General features: G+C 36.7%; 1 protein-coding gene and 1 pseudogene across 1 annotated transcript in view; both read left to right on the top strand.

The window, feature by feature from the left end:
• The window catches only part of Kcne3 (potassium voltage-gated channel subfamily E regulatory subunit 3), a 48,429-nt gene that overhangs the window by 25,520 nt on the left and 9,011 nt on the right, over nucleotides 1-13,898 (top strand). The window lies entirely within an intron of this gene.
• LOC144377137 (NADPH-dependent 3-demethoxyubiquinone 3-hydroxylase, mitochondrial pseudogene) lies at nucleotides 5,404-9,923 on the top strand (annotated as a pseudogene).

Here is a 13,898-nt window from a genome sequence, read left to right as displayed (position 1 = left end):
GCATTAAAAGAAATAATAGGTTAAGTATGTAGCAAATTTCTGCCATGTAGCAATCATTCACTTAATGTCAGTTCTCCTTGCTCTATGTCACTTTTTTTACTTGCCACTTCTAGGGCTTGGAGTGAAGGCATCCTCCTCTTCCTCATAATCTCCACAGTCTGTTTAAATACTATACTTTTATCAATCAATACTATACTTTCTCTACCTTCATAGCCTCTAAAAAAATGTCCAAAATCATCAACTTTCAATAATTGTCTACTTTAGAAAATTCCAAATTCCTATTATATATTTATTGATTTCAGTCTTTCTTTCATCTCCACAGGGGAAAACCACTTAATAGATTTGCTTTACATGTAAAATTATTTATTTTTATGCACAGATTATAAACTCTGGCTAGCTAGTGTCAGAATACCACTCCTTCTTCATAGTTAAAGAATGCCACTGAAAGGCAAGTGAATGAGAAAGTCTTTATCGTCCCTATGACTGCTTTAAAGGAAAATCATTTGCAAAATTTGCTACCTTATTATTAGCAACAAATTACTTGTCATGCTTCACTGGTTTAAGTCTTTCATTAAGCACTAAATATATGCTCCTTTTAAAAAAGTCCTTTTGTGGATCTGTCCTATATTCCTAACTGGATAAAAAATACTAATAAAACCAAGAACCTTTATATATATGCATATGTATAACATATGCACATATATATTTTATTTATCTTGTATTCTGTTATCATACCCTAAACATAAGATAACACATTTCCCAACAATCTTTATTGAAGTTTATGTGGACAATGAGTGAAGCAGCTAAGAATAGTGGGAAAGAAACTGGATTTAGAACCACAGAACCTAAGCTTATGTGCTGGCTCTCAGGTTGTGAACCATGAAGTTATTTATTTATTCCTTAAGCTTCTTTACTTCTATGGGAGAAAACACTAGATGAGAAGAGTAGGAGCTCTTGGGTACTCAAAATGCATTTAAGCCAGTGGGTATTAAAGGGGTGTGTGTGTTTCTTTTTATTGAAATATATTTCAATAAAATATATTCCTCCTTCTCGTATTCACTAATGCACATCAAATAGGATAGGGCAAAAGGAGAAGTATTTGGAAAACGTTTTCTCAGTGAGAAACTTGACAGCCTTAGAGTCTAAGATATTCACTGTAATTAACAACTGTGTGCAGTTGCAGGAAGGAAGCATCTTTGCCCATATTTCCATATTATTCTGATTACTAAAAGCCATTTTTAAAACTGAACCCAGTTACCATTTTCTCAGAGTATTCATCTCCAGGTGACTAGAAAGGGGAACACTGAGATTCATAGGTTTCCTAAGCTGTCTATGGTCTACTAAAAGCCACCTTGCCACATTTCCTAATCTTATCATCACTTTCTTGATACTTTCTTCCTTATCACAGTTAAGCCAGAAAAGTTCTTACATTGATAGGAGCTTGTATAAACCCTTGAAGGTAACAGAAACTGCTGCCTGACTCTCTTCAGATGCATAGAAGTTTGCTTTCCCTGTCATAATTCACACTGTTATAGCTATATTTGGTCTTGCACAGGAAGAGACACCCCAAAGTGCTCAATAAGTACTTTTGAGCTGACCAACTAGAATTACCATACATTTTTGTTCTTTCTCAGGGCAATGGAGAAGAACCTCTAATTCAAACCAACTTTGGCTCTTACTAGCTCAGGGAAAAGTCTAAGGAAAGGGGAAATAATTAAACCTTGGGGAGGTTGTTAACAATCTAGCATTTTTAAGTCAGGTGGGAATATTTAATTTGTTCACCAAAGAGAGCAACACGATCTCCAGGGTATGATGAGAACAATGCTATGTGCCTACAGAAAACAATACCATAAATGTACACTTAAAAATCTGTTAAGAGAGTAGATCTCATGTTAAGTGTACTCATCACAAAAAAATAAAAACTTTAAAAAGGGCTCTTATTTTTATTTAATAAAGGTTACAAAGTGCTTTTTAAAAAATCTCTCATCTCAGGGATGGGGTGGTAGCTCAATGTCATAGTGCTTGCCCAGCATGTATGAGGCACTGGGTTCGATCCTTAGCACACACAGGAAAATACACAAATAAAATAAAGACATTCTGTCCATCTACAACTGTAAAAAAGAAAGAAAGAAAGAAAGAAAGAAAAACAAAATCTATCATCTCACTTGAGCCTCCAGCAATTTTATCAGTTAGATAATCTTAATTTTACAGAAGAAGAAGCTAAGGCTGAGATGGCTTCTGTCTGTGCCCAAAGTCACACAGCTAGTCAATGGCAGAAATAAGACTAAGTACCAAGATCTTTCTAGACAAGAAGGAAACCTAACATAAAACAGTTTAAGCAGGATATAGAATATTGGCTTTGTTGCTGGGCAGGTATAGAAGATATTATGGTTATCTCCTGATATTAAATCCCTTTTTCTCTTAGTAGTTCCCCTAATTGTTGTTTATTTTAATTCTCCCCCTTACTTCTATACTGTGGAGCCCAAGTGCTTTTGGAGAAGGCAATCTCATCCCTGACTCAAGAAACAGACTCATGGCTCAGGTTTACATAAATCAGCACATTTTATTTCCTGGCTTTGGCTACTGGCTCAAAGATGGGCATGTGACACTATCTCAGCCAATAAGAAGAAAAGAGAATTCTGCTGAGGGTTTCTGGGAAAGAACTTCTTGTATTTTCTGAGACCACCTGAAAGAAACTGTCTCCCACCAAATGTGAAGAGGGTACATGCGCATGTCTTTCTACAACTCTGTAGAAAGCCAGCTTTAGAATGAAGCTGACACTGGAGGACCAACAAGAGTTTTTGGTGACACTGTCAAGCTAGTAGATCAATTAATTCTGAAGCACAACCTTACTCTGGACCTTTCAGTTTCATAAACCACAAACTATTCTAGTCCAATTCATGGCAAGTAACAGAAAACCCAACTCAAACATTAATGGGCCTCCTATTACTTGCCTTCATGCCATGGAAGATACAGTTAACAGTAATAAAAATAATCTAATAAAAAGTCCATAAGGTAATTCATAGAATGGAAGGAGGAGCTGCAGAGATTAGGACCTTGGGGACTAGAATTAGGGGCTCCACATCACTTGGACACCTCTCTCTCTCTCTCTCTCTCTCTTTCTCTCTCTCTCCCCTTTTCTCTTATTCTCTTCTACTAAAGATGTATCTTTTCACAATGTGGCAAGAACTTGATCCGTCTATTGGTGAGGGTTGCAACAGGAAAGAGGTGCCCTTTTAGACTGAATAATCTGAGAAGAGTATAATAAACTAGACTATTGCTGGGAATGTGGCTCAAGCGGTAACGCGCTCGCCTGGCATGCGCGGGATGCTGGGTTCGGTCCTTGGCACCACATAAAAATAAAATAAAGATGTTGTGCCAACCGAAAACTGAAAAATAAATGTTAAAATATTCTCTCTCTCTCTCTCTTTCTCTCTCTCTCTCTCTCTCTCTCTCTCTCTCTCTCTCTCTCTCTCTCTCTCTCTCTCTCTCTCTCTCTCTAAAAAATAAAAATAAAAAAAAACCAGACTATTTACAAAGATCTGGGTAAAAATACCACCAATAATAGTGCAGTGCCACAGAGCTAGAAATAGCCTGGTAGGGAGATAGTACCACTTCCAAGCCTTAAGGGATGAAGGGAAGGAACCAGAGATTGACAGGGCTATGTGGAGAGGGCTACCTGAAAGGGATAAATCAGATTGCTTTCCAACCTCAACCACTTCCTCCCTCCAATCACCTGCTAGTATTCTCCATAGTTTGGCCCCACCAGAAGCCAGAAGAAAGCCTGTGGATGAATTCCTCAGGGTCAACCTCCTGAGGCACTGAGTGGCCATAAAATGGTGGAGGGTGGGTTTGAAGGAACAAGTAGAAGATATCCAGTATCCTTAGGTTAGTAACCTCTGCAGAAAGAGAGCATTTCTTTTCCTTTCTTTTTCTTTTTTCTTTTCTTTTCTTTCTTTTTTTTCAACAGAATTTGAATGCCAAACCAGAAAAGGGTTTTGGCACTATCTGGCACAGCAGCTCTTGGATTGACTGAATAAGCACAGAAGCAATTCCTTACTCCTAACAAATATTCTATATCATCATGAATCAAAGGATATTTACCTGGTTTCCAACTGACTTTTTAAATGTATGAATTTAATATAGGAGCTATCATAAAACATATCAGGTCTATGAAACAGTGTTACTATGCACCTATTTGTTTTTTCAAAAATAAATTATAAGCATGTTATTATTTTATTGTAATTATTAGATTATATAATTATTTTATTGTGGTTTAAATAAAGCATTATCAGTACTACTATGGCTATTATTATTTTAAACTTTAATCAGCAGGATTTTTGCAATTGCAACAACATGTATTCAAATCCCAACTCTTCCACTTACTGGTCTATGAAACTGAGCAAGTCATTTATCTTCCCTAAGCTTCATCTATAAAATAAAGATAATAATTTGGCTCTTATAGATTAAAGATAATGTACATAATAAAATAACACAATCATTAATGGGAGTGGCATATATGATGAAATACACACTGGCCAAGAGAAGCCTCAGATCAGTTTTTAAAAACTGTTGAGATTAGACGGATGTCCCATCATTTCTACCTCTCTTCTGGTGAATACTGAAATAATGCAGAAATGTTCATTGACATCAGATGAGGATTAAGACATGGTATCTGTTTCCAGCAAATTGGATTAGAAAACATAAATTGGACTGCTCCCCCAAACTAGGCTTTGGACCTGCACATAGGGAACATTACTTCTTGGAGCAGACTTACCCAACCAGCCATGTGGAGAATCAAAATCAGCTTCATGCTACAATGATCAGAGCAAAGGAGTCAGGGAGCTAACTAACATCCATGAGGGAGTAGAACAGGTGTAAAGGATGCAAGAATACTCGGAACTAATCCCTCCATCCCTTTGCCAGAAACAGTATCAGGAATATACCATCTATAGTAGGAAACATCTAGAAGAGTTAAAGAAACTCTGAGGATAACCTGTACTCAAGCTACAAAGAGAGAAGAATATTGGCTGGAAACAAGCACCAAGTATGGTTGTGGTTCAACTACTGAGCCAAATACGATCAACAGCAGCCATGACAGCAGCAAAAGCAACCACTGTGGGACCAAGACCGAACAGAGACGTGTAGTCAGGACCAAGCCAGGCACATCACTCAGAGCCTCTGCCTATCCTGAGGTCTTTGAAGTCTCAGGTTTCTGAGACTTTCCTTCACTCAACCCTTGGGAAATTCCTATAGCAGCAGAACTTACTGCTTCCAACAGGGAGCACACACTGTGTCATGAACTCTGTCAAAAGTTGAGAATTTCCCCTGGCCATTCTGAGTACCTCACATCTCTACAGCTCTTCAGTATCTTTTTACCTACCTTTCTTTCATGAGGCTTTGGTGAAGATGATTCTCTAGAATTGAAAAATAATGTATTAGGTCAAATCTGAACTTAGAGAACAGCCTATTCATTAAGATGATTTGCAGATCTCTTAAAGGAACCACAAGATATTAGGTAGGCAAATAAAGAAAGCTTCCTATCAGATATTGAAACTTTTAAAATGGTAATAAGCAAAGTGGTATTGGTGCCAAGATAACTAAATAGTCTAATGGGACAAAGCAGAGAGCCTAAAAAGAGACCAACATATGGAACTAGGTACATGATAAATATAACATTTCAAATACACATATATAGATTGTTAAATAAACAATGCTAGAAAAACAGGTTAGTCTCATGAAACTATATTCAGTGAGACCCGTATATTTTACCACACTAAAAATAAACTGATTATGAATTATAAATTCAAATCTGAAAAGCAAAACTTTCAAAGAAAGGTTTTAGGGGCTTCCTTTTTTCTTCCCCTCTCTTCCTTTTCTTTCCTTCCTTTCTTCCCTCTTTTCTTTCAGGGTACTGGGGATTGAACTCAGGACCTTGTACCTGATAGGCAAGCACTCCACCACTAAGCTACATCCTTAGCCCTTGTTAAAATTTTGTTTTGAGACAAGGTTTCACTAACTGCCCAGGCTGACCTGGAACTTACCATCCTCCTGCCTCATCCTCACCAGTAGTAGTACTACCATGCTCAAAGTGGAAGGGTTACTTAAGGAAAAAAATATATTGCTTATGTTATGTAACAAACAATCCCAAAACTGGGTGGTTTTAAACAACCATCATTTTATTTGCTCTCAGTTCTGTGGTCAGCAGTTTAGGCTGGGTTCAACTGGGTGATGCTTACAAAAAAATACATTCAGTAAGACCCCTATCATTTACCATACTCAAAAATTAATTGAAGATAGATTATAAAGCCAAATATGAAAAGCAAAACTTTAGAAGAAAAGTTTTTGGTTTGTGTTTTGTTGTGTTGTTTTGTGTGAAGCACTGGGGATTAAACCCAGGGCCTCATACATGCTGTGCTAGGTGATGTCACCTGGGGTCTTTCATGTGGCTGTATCAGCTACATTAGGGTAATCTAACATTGACTGACTTACATTACTTGCAGTTGGTGCTGCTCATAAATTAGGTCACATGTCTCTAGCAGGCAAACCTTGAAGGTGGCTGTGTTCCAAGACACAAGCACTTTTCCAGCTTCATGTTACATCACAGTTTCTGATGTCCATTTAGCCAAAGCAAGTCATTGAGTCTATTCAGTCAAGTCCAGAATCATTGTAGATAAGAGCATGGATAAATGAAGGTGTGATTCATTAGAGCCATTACTATAATAATTTATGGCAAAATTATAGAAAACATCTTTATGACATTGGAATTAGGAGAGCATTTATTAAATGAAACAAAGGGCACAAATTTTAAAGGAAAATATTGCTGAATTTGATCACATTTAAAATTAAATCTGTGTGATCAAAGTAACATATGAAGTAAAAAGACAAATCATAAATTGGGAAAGGATATTTGCCACCAACAAAGCATTAAGGATTAACATCCAAAACATACAAGGAGTACCTTCATATTGATAATAAAAAGGTAAATGACAAAAATTTTAGATGGCAAAAGGTAAAAGCAGGCAATTCACAGAAAAGGAAACCCTAAAGACTAGTAAATATATTAAAAGATGCTCAACTTCATTAAAAACAGTAAAATAGAAATTAAAACACATAACATACAATTCTACACTCATCTGAGTTGGCAAAGAATGAAAACACAAAATGTTGATAAGAATGTGGGGAAATGGAAACTCAGATATGTTGCTATTGGAACTGCATATTGATAACTAATTTAGAAGGCAGTTTGTCAGTACTAACAAAGTGAAGACATGCCTAGCCTCTAACTTTGCAATTCCAAATCAAACATATACTTAACTGAGTGTTTCTCAATTGCCTTTTTTTTTTAAATACTGATACCCAGAGCGCACTGTAAACAAATTAAACCAGAATATATATTATGTGGAGGGATGTTAAGAGTTTATTGCCCTAAGATAACTAGCTCATGCACATATGCCCAGTGTATAGGAGGATGTTCATTGCAACATTGTTTATTATTATGAAAAAATGGAAACAATGCAAGTGTGTATCAATAGGGGAATGAATAAACTGTGGTTTATTATTTCCACTCTTAGGACAATTTCAGTTGTCCTATTTTCAAATTTAGTTTTTCCTACATATTCAAATATGCTATTGAACTCCTCTAGTGAAATATTATACTTTTCAGTTCCAATTATTTTCCTTTTGTTTCTCTCTCTTTTTTTTTTCTAACAGTTTCTCCTTTTTGATACTCTAATTTTGTTTATTGTTTTCCTGGTCTCCTTTAGTACTTTGTGATTTCCTTTTTTTTTTTTCTACTAAACTCACTGTCTGTTTCTACCAAATTATTTTGTTATTTTGAGTGGACAAAACTTTTCTGTATCTTTATATGCTTTTTCTCAATAGAAACTATTTTTTAATTATAATGTAGTCTCTTTGGAAATCAGATATTCACTCTTCATTGAGTTTTGATGTTGAAGTGTTGAGAGCTGTAGTAGTCTGTTCATTTAATGACATTTCAAATTATTTTTTGCAGACTCTATTCACTGTCATGTATGGTCAGTGAAGATTAATCCACTGTTTCAGTGGTTAGTCAAGAACCTAACAGAGATTTCCTTAAATACCTGGAGCCAAAAAAGAGAGAGAAAGAGAGAAATACTACTCTTCTGGTCTAAACTAAAATGATGGCTGCAAAATATTTAATATAATGTCCAAAATATGAGCAACCTCATAATTTTGAAAATATAAATTGAGAGTCCCTGCCAGAAGCATAATTGCCTGCTGAACTAAATGGTATCTGCTTTTGTGATCCGGGAGATGGGGAGATGCGGTTTGCAGAGGTAAGGCAGTTCCCTCCTTGTGGCATCTGCTCACCAGAGCCCAGGGGCCCCTCTCAGCTTGTGGAAGAATCAGTGTCAGGTTTCACAGTTCTGTAATGACCTTAGATAACATCAATTTTGTGGCCGTGGATTGAATAATCCTGCTGAATTATGCAGGTGAATATGGGGCAAACCATATCCATGCAGGCCAGATGGCCATCCTGGGCAGGACAAGCATAGGGCTGGTCTTTTGGAAAATGTGGGATCAAGAAAAGAACCAGTTGAAAAAGTTTAGCAAGCTGATGAGTGCCTTCAGGGTCCGACCAAAAATTCTCATGCCCTTTTGGAATGTGCTGGGCTTTGCACTGGGGGCAGGGGCCGCCAGGGGCTGCTTTGCTTGGGAAAGAAGGAACAATGCCCCCAGTGCTCTGTGGTGGTGGAAGAGTCCACAGCACATCACTATAACAGATCAGGACGCTGATGGAGGAGGACCTTGAAAAATATGAGGAGTTTCTTCAGGTGATAAAGAAATGTCGAGATAAAGAATACCATGATGTAGGACTTGACCATGACGTGGAATTGGCCCCAGCATACGCCATCCAGAAGAGCACTATCCAAGCTGGAGGCAGCGCAGCCATATATTTATCAGAAAGATTTTAAAGTATTTCTGCTTATCCATGTCTATAAAAGATGTAAGTAGTTTAATGAGTAACATTTACAGAGAAGGAACTGTACAATCATTATTATGTGAATTTTTCATTAATAGACTATAAGTTAAAAACACTTTTATTTTTCATTAATAAAACCCTCCAATGTTGTTTTTTTTTCTTCAGTCTTATGCCTAAGGCTGATAGTTCACCAGGTCTGTTCAAATTACAGCAAATAAACCAGACTTTTTTTTGGTCTCATGGTTAATTTTGTCCTACAGCTTCAAGAATGAATCAATAAGTTAATAGGAATCTTTTTTTTTTTTCTTCTTTTTGTGATGCTGGGGTGAAACCTAGGGCATCAAGCTTGCTAGGCAAGTGCTCTACCACTAAGCTACCACCCCAGCCTGAGGAATCTTTAAGAGGAAAAAAGGTTGAGTTCTCTGGCAACAAAATGCACTTTAAAACTTAAAGATATTTAAGTTTTACTGAGCAAGATTATGAAGTCCATTGAGTAAGATGAAAACTGTCATTGTTTCTGTTTTGAATTGTGCATGATGTGGGGGGGGGTGCTATGGTCTCAATGTTTGTGTCTCTCCCAAGATTCCTATGTGGAATTCCCCATCCCACAGATGATGATACTAGCAGGTGATCAGGCCATGGGAGTAGAGGCCTTTCAAATGGTGTTAGTGCCTGATAAAGGAGGCCTGAGACCCCTCAGCCCTTCCACCCTGTACTTCAGATGGGAACCTCACCAGACACCAATTTGCTGGCACTTTGATTTGGGACTTCACAGCCTTCAGAACTGTGAACAGGACAGTTTTGCTGTCTATAAGCTGCCTGGTCTGTGGTGTTTCGTACCAGCTACTGGAACAGATGAAGACAGGGAAGTGTTAATCCCAGCAAAGAACATACCAAGTTGTGAATTATTTGCAAAGTTGAATTATACTTATTTCTTTAAGGTCTGTTACCAAAAGAATGAACCAAAGCTGACTAAAAATTTCATTCTTTGATGAAATATTTTATGATTTTCAAATTTTAAAATTATTTAATAAAATCCAAGATCAATGGTAAAAGAAACTATAAACTGAAATTTTAAAACTTTTTGAAAGGTTTATAACAAATTGTACTGGCCAATGTTTGAGGGATAAAATGAGTGGACAGAGTTCAGACACTCCAGTCCTTTTATGTCATTATCTCTTTTCATTCCTCTGTTTATTTAACAGAAATTCATAACATGTGGTGATTTCCTCTTAGGTGCCAAGTATTATTTGCGTTGAATGCAGAATTAAACAAAATAAATAAAACTCTCTGTCCTTATAAAGCTCACATTCATTCAGGTAGGAGGTAGGGCGATGTGGTGGAATAAGCTTTGGATGAAGAGAGGATACTGTAGGAGAGAAAAGGATGAACCTTACCTTCTTCTGCACATTTCTCTGTGTATGAATCTCCTCCTTTCCAATTGTCTGTCAATGTTCTTCCATCTCAAATGAACTTTATCTCCTCTTTGACTATTTTCTACCCACTGCATATTGTAAACTTTTTAAAAATTTTAAGACACGGGGCTGGGGTTGTAGCTCAATGATAGAGCACTTGCCTTGCATGAATGAGGCACTGAGTTCAATTCTCAGCACCACATATAAATAAATAGAAATAAAGTTCCATCAACAACTAAGAAAATTGTAGAACATTATATAATTTAGTAGGTTTTTAAATATTTCTCACAGCATATACTATATAGTTTTGTCTTGAATGTTTTGGGTGGTCAGTAAATGAATGAATTTTTGTCAAAGGCAGCATGTGATATATGTAATCAGGGATGCTGTGATAAGAGAAAGCAGATGGGCTCTGGGGGAGAAAACAGATCATATGACCAGGTTGCTGCTCCAAGAGGTAAAACATACACATATTAACTGTGTGATAAACATGAATCATCAATACTGAGTCAACAAATATGAAATCATTTTAAGCAGGACATAAGGTAGTAAAAAGAATTAATGAAATATAATAAAAGCAGTCCAATATGCATATCTATTTTTGTTTGACTAATTAAAAACAATGTATTAAATAGGTGAAGCCATAATACAATGAAAATATACCTCATTAATAGTTAAATAAAAATACTATAGGGTTGAAGAATTACTCTTGAGGCTTTTCAGCCTAAATTTAACTAACTGAAACTCTTCTGAAGGGGAATATATTAAGTCTTTTTGAAATAAAATGTTTTTCTCCAGGGCTATGATTATAAAGCTGGAACACAACAACTTTGTCTTAACATGTAATAAAGCTGCCTTATTTTTATGTGTATACTTGTAATTCAAGCATGTATAAAGAGAGACTGCAGAACATTCAGGAATAAAAAACTGAGAACAAGTGGAAACAAACAAAATAAAAAGCCGACATTACAATGCTCAAATTACATGGTTCTAAGAGCTGTATAATGAATGCACTTTTCAAAAGGTTACACATTACCAAACTCCCTTTTCACCAACATGAGGTCAGGGAAGTAGAGGAAATAACACAAAGAGGCAGACTTAGGATAATTAAGTGACATAGTTCAAGTCAGTGATTCATTAGGAAAGAGTTCCCAAGGGTCAAATGAGTCATCATCAATTTTAAGCAATAAATTTTCCATTTCTTATTTTGGGGGACAAGTACATTGCTCTATCCTACTTCAAGTCATTATTGTTACCAATTGAAAGTAATGAATATGTATTTTAAAGATATAAGAACAAAAAAAGCCTGCACTGTGGTGAAGGCCCGTTATCCCAAAAACTCAGGAGGCTAAGGCAGGAGGACCTGGCAGCTTGAGGCCAACCTTGGCAACTTAAGGAGAACTTGTCTCAAAACAAAAATTAAAAAGGGATGAGGATATAGCTCAATGGTAGAGTGTCCCTAGATTTGATCCCCAATATAAATAAATAAATAAATTTCAAAATATAAATTGAAGGATAGTTCTTCATCTACAATAGGTAGAAATCAGAATCAATACTAAAACTATACCAGTGGCAACTAGACCCCACAAGGTAGATGTACTCAGGCAGAATTAAACAGAATTAATTGCTATGGGGGCATCCTATGTGAGGACCTGTCTCTACCAATGTATTCCAAACAATAGGAGTTCCAACTTAGGCAGCAATAGCTGCCTTCTAAAGTCAGTCTCAGCTAGCCAGTTGTTAGCATCTATCCCCAGGGTTCCTGTAGGAGATGATGTACCCCAATATCCTGTGGTTGCCCTAGGAGTTAAGGACTCTGATAGCTTCATTTCAGAGAAGAGCTGTCAAGAAGAACTGCTAAAGTGATTGTTTAAAAGATTGATCTTTTCAATATGCATTCATAATAAGGAGCACAGTGGAATAAAGGTGGGCTGTTGCTTGCTTAGCTGATGCATTGGGTGGATCCAACACTCATATTCTGTGGATGAGGGCACAGAATTAGTGTTTGGGAAAACCAGGGAACCCTGTGGCTACACAAAGCTTTTTTGCCCCCCTGATCCTTAGGTGCTGCATGTCTTACTCATGTACTCTGTATTGTTATGTATTTCTTAAGCATCATGCCTGTCTTCTCTATGAAATAACATGTAATGGTTAGTATAGACACATCCACATAGCCCCCTAGCTCTCATTGTTCCCTTACCTGAATCAACCAGCCATACCATGTTTCTACACCTGTCCCAAATCTTCTTCCTATCTCTTAGTCCAGCAGTCAAAATAATCTTTTCTCCCTAAGGCCTCCAGTTGTCATGGTAACCAAAAGCCTTGTACAAAGAAAAAATCATACAGCAAGGCTAGATACATAATTTGAGCTATCCCCCAACTGACTTGCTGAGACCACTTCCTTTCTTTCATCTTGAATGTGTGTAACAAATAAACTATAATCTTTGTGGTTAGTTTTAACCGTTTTACATGCTTACCTTAAAGAGAGGGGGAAACTGGCTCAACCTGTTTAAAAAGAGGCTTGTTGCCAAACTTTAAGGCTATTTGATTTAATTGCCTCAGGTTTTTAAAGACCTCATTAAAAAAAAAAAAACTTTAAAAGTGACTCATAGAGGATTTCAATAAATTCTACTCCAGACAAAGAATATCCATTTCTTGATAATAGGGAATGTTTTATGTATAAACAGGTAGTCCACTGAGCTCCATTCTTGCTTCCTTTGCCCTGATTGAGATCAAACATAAAAACAATTTCTCCAACTGTTCAGTGAGCACACCACAGGAGACAGTGGACTGTTCTTGGGACAGTGTATACCAATTGTTTGAACACGTACTTCATGAGGCCAAACTATTACTTCCTTTAGTGTAAAGGTTCATGTAGTCAAACATAAGAAGTAAGCACAAATTAACTTCTTTGTGAACTCCAGTCTTTCTCTCTTGAAGTCCTTTTTTTAATTAATTTTTTTTGTAGTTGTACACAATAACTTTATTTTATTTATTTATTTATTTATTTATTTATTTATTTATTTATTTATTTATTTATTTATTTATTTATTTATTTTTATGTGGTGCTGAGGATTGAACCCAGGACCTTGCAAGGCGAGTGCTCTACCACTGAGTCATAACCCCGACCCCTCTCTTGAGGTTCTTATGGGTGGATATAACATTCTTATGTCTTCTTAGAATATTTTGATACCACTGTGCCTTCAAGAGCTTAGGAGAGTGTGTCCTTTCTGTCTCTCACTCTCATCTTTGATGTTTCTCTCTCTCTTCCCTTTGTTATTTTTCTTGTCTTTCTCCATCTCCAGATACTGCTGGAGCTTCTCCATCTGCCACTTCTTCCTTTTCCTGTACTTCCAGAACTCTACATTTAAAAACAAATTTTTAGTTGTAACTACACACAAAGCCTTTATTTTATTTGTTTATTTGTATGCAGTACTAGGGATCAAACCCAGTGCTTCGAGCGTGCTACGCAAGTGCCCTACCACTAAGTTACAATCCCAGCCCCACAGAGCTCCACT

The sequence above is a fragment of the Ictidomys tridecemlineatus genome, chromosome 4, assembly GCF_052094955.1.
Source record: "Ictidomys tridecemlineatus isolate mIctTri1 chromosome 4, mIctTri1.hap1, whole genome shotgun sequence".
In the NCBI taxonomy this organism is placed as follows: domain Eukaryota; kingdom Metazoa; phylum Chordata; class Mammalia; order Rodentia; family Sciuridae; genus Ictidomys; species Ictidomys tridecemlineatus.
Note: the sequence above shows the minus strand (reverse complement) of the source record. Positions and strands in the feature narration are given on the sequence as shown.